The sequence below is a fragment of the Gossypium hirsutum genome, unplaced genomic scaffold (genome assembly GCF_007990345.1).
Source record: "Gossypium hirsutum isolate 1008001.06 unplaced genomic scaffold, Gossypium_hirsutum_v2.1 scaffold_43, whole genome shotgun sequence".
Classification (NCBI taxonomy): Eukaryota; Viridiplantae; Streptophyta; class Magnoliopsida; order Malvales; family Malvaceae; genus Gossypium; species Gossypium hirsutum.
In genome coordinates, this window is record NW_024402783.1 from 7657 (window position 1) to 11484 (window position 3828).

Here is a 3828-nt window from a genome sequence, read left to right on the forward strand (position 1 = left end):
CCCGAGGCCGTCGCCGGAGTCGAACACAGGTGTTAACAGACTTCAAACCACTTATTAAAATTTTTCCAGACAAGCTGTCAATCTGTGTACTAGTCTCTTTAAAAATCATATCTTGAGTCTGGAACTCAAAATCCAGTTCCGTGAATTTTCCCTGAAACTAACTCATATTCCCATCTACATATTTTTTTCTAGAATTTTGGTCGGCCAATTAGTACAGTTTATTAGTCAAAGTCTCCCATGTTACTGGGGTCGACTACACTGACCTTTGCGCATTACGACCTGGATATCTCCTGTACAGAACTTCCATACTGATGCCGTTTGTTTCTATAGAAACTAGACTCAGAGAGGAATCTATACATATATGGTATGACTCCTAATTATCTCTGGTTAATTTATAATGAATTTCCAAAGTCGGAGCAGGGAATCCAGAAACCGTTCTGGCCCTGTCCCACGAGAACCTGATTATCTCTTAACATACTGTCCATATGATCCTTTCGTTACTTCTATATGAAATAGACTCATCGAATTCGATTACATAATTTATTCATCAATTAATTCCACTCCTACTATTTTTAGTGATTTTTAATCTCATGTCACTGCTGCTGCCAGCATCTGTTATGAAAGCAACTATGCCCACTTCGTGTTTACTCCTTGATCTAACTAATAATTCATCATGCATATCACAAATTATGATCATGACTAACCATGCCAAAGGCTAATCATTGTCAAATTCCCCCTACTACACTATTGCCATATCATGAATTTTAACACCAAAATAATCAACCATGACGTATGGCATAAAAAGGTCGAATTATCAAGATTTGCGACCTAACGTTATGAATCCAAACCCAACCGAACATTTATGCCATTTTCGCATGGCTAAAAGATTACATACCAAAGTTCAAACACAACATAATAGCCTATACATGCCGAAATGTTCTCCTAAGCCAACTAAGAAGAAAGTACCAAAACTTGCTATCCGGTGTGATGACTTCGATGACGGCCCGACCACGCAAAAGGAGATGAGTCCAAGAAACCTAGAATAGGTGACAAGGAAACACCGAGTGAGTTTATAACTCAGTAAGTCATAAGCAATACACTACCATCCATTAATAACATTATCACAAGAGGAAACAAAATGGAACGAGGCTAGTTACTCCATCCATACCGAACCATACCATAGTTCCTCCGACCTATCGGTTCAATCTCATACCAAATCATGCATTCACATTCATATACTCATCAATAGAATATTCGAGGCATTTTCATAAATCATTTTATTTTCGTTACAATCATACAACTAAACGGCCTTTCACCCATTCCACGATAAATCTTATGTACGTGACTTCAAGTATATTTGTCACATAGGTTCAACTTACCAAGCTCAACTCCAAATATAAACATAGCACCTATTAGCCATGAACTCAAGATACTTACCCGATCCGCTATCCGTGATCGACTCAATAGTGTCGCACACTTAGTGTCCATAATGATTCAAGAATATTTATTAAGTCCGCACACTCAGTGCTATATAATCAACTCGCACACTTAGTGCTACATAATCATACTCGCACACTTAGTGCTACATAGTCAACTCGCACACTTAGTGCTACATAGTCAAACTCGCACACTTAGTGCTACATATTCAATTCGCACACTTAGTGCTGCACAATTTAAACCCGCACACTTAGCGCCAATCTCATGGTCATAAATGTTTATCCCCGCACATTTAGTGCCGAGATCAACAACTCAATACATCTCACCTCTTTTCTTTTCATTCAACACTTTCATCACCACATACGTACATGCATATATATTATTTATTCATTCCATTCAGCATCATTACATAAACGTTATGACCATTTGAATTAATACCAACTATATGCTTAATGACTTACTTTATGTTGGGTAAGACGGTTCCAACTCGGCTACTCGATGATCTTTTCTTTGCCTTTGCTTGATTCTCTCCCTTTGATGTCTTGATCTATAATAAACACATTTAGTAGTTTAATTTTCTTGCTGGATACTTATGTATAATTTAACGGTTTTCACTCCATTTCACAATTATCCTTGTTCAAAATATCAAAACCTTAACCATATTCGATTAATGCTTCAAGGCCGAATGCATTATCGCTATTATGGTAACCTAGTCTTGAGTATTTTTGATTCTAATATACAACATCATGAATCAACTCAACCTTATAAGCCAATATTACTCCCTTAATCGGTTATCAAGAGTTAACAAAAATAGTATCAAAACATATACACCTATATGGCCGAATATACCAAATTAAATTTGACCTTACGTATGTGATTACCTATAGTTAATATACATCAAATTTCATACATTTAACCCTTAATTTCCACCACATAACAAGCATAAATCGGGTTTATGGATATACCATGGCCGATTCAATCTAATCACTTCCAAAATCATCAACCATTTTCAATGCATATAACATATATAAACATGAATAAGTTTCATATAATCTCTTAACACATTAACTTCTTCCATCAACAACCTTTTGTTTCTTTATCCATCAAAACTTAAAGGAAATAATCAAATTCCTTCTTTAATAGCCATAGCCGAATGGTCCATCCATCCATCAAAGTTTTTTAAAAAGAATTAGCATGGTCTAAGTAAGAACCATGATAATTAACCTAAAACAAGCTAAAATTTCACAACTTTAACACAATATACTAACCTTATTAACATTCAAATGGCCGAAAGTTCTTTGCCCCTATTCCTTCCTTCAATTCGGCCAAGAAGACAAGAATGAAGCCCCTTTTTTTTTCATCACATTTTCATTCTTTTCTTTTATTTATTAAATCCCATAACCCAATATCAATTTCAACAAATATTTTGCCCATCATCAACCCACCTTGGCCGGCCACTATAAGGAAAATTGGGCAATTTGACATGCAAGTCCACCTTTGTGTTGACATGCACTAATAAGCCCTTTAAAATTAACCTATCATTTTTCACCATGTCTCATGTTGATCCCTATTTAATAATTCCTCATGCAATTGGCAAAATTAAGGCATGAAACTTCCAGATATGCATGTACACACATAATAAACATAGAATATAACAATTAATTATCTTCATAACTCGGTTTTGTGGTCCCGAAACCACTTCCCGACTAGGGTAAATTTTGGGCTGTTACAGTAGGTCTTAATTCACCTATCCTTAACATCTTGAAAATAGACTTAGGCATCAAGTTGATACTTGCTCCTAAATCACACAAAGCTTTACCACAGTAAGATTCACCAGTGTTACAGGGTATAGTAAAGCTACCTGGGTCTTTCAATTTCAGTGGCAGTTTGTTCTACAGGAACACACTGCACTCCTTTGTCAAGGCAATAGTCTCATACTCACTAAGTCGTTTCTTCTTGGATAGTATATCCTTTATAAACTTCACATTATTTGGCATTTGTTCTAAATCCTCCACCAACAGAATATTGTGTGTAACAGCTTCAGAACATCCAAAAATTTATTGAATTGCACCTCCTATTTCTGCTTGTGTTGCTGTAATCTTTACTGATATGAAGGTGATGGAACTTTTAGTTGAACCAGACAACTTTTTTGAATAGGTAAATTTGTATCCAAAGAATATGTTAAAGTATCTAAATTCACTAAGTTAGGATTTACCTTGTCAATCTTTGCAGATTCTGATTCCTTTGGTGCAAGAATTTCAGCAGTTGGTTGATTCTTCTTAACGGTCTTATCTTCGACATCAATCAATCGGGGTTCTAGAATTTTACCACTTCATAATGCCACTGCCTTTATATGTTCTTTACCCAAATTTCTTGGATTCTCAGTATCGC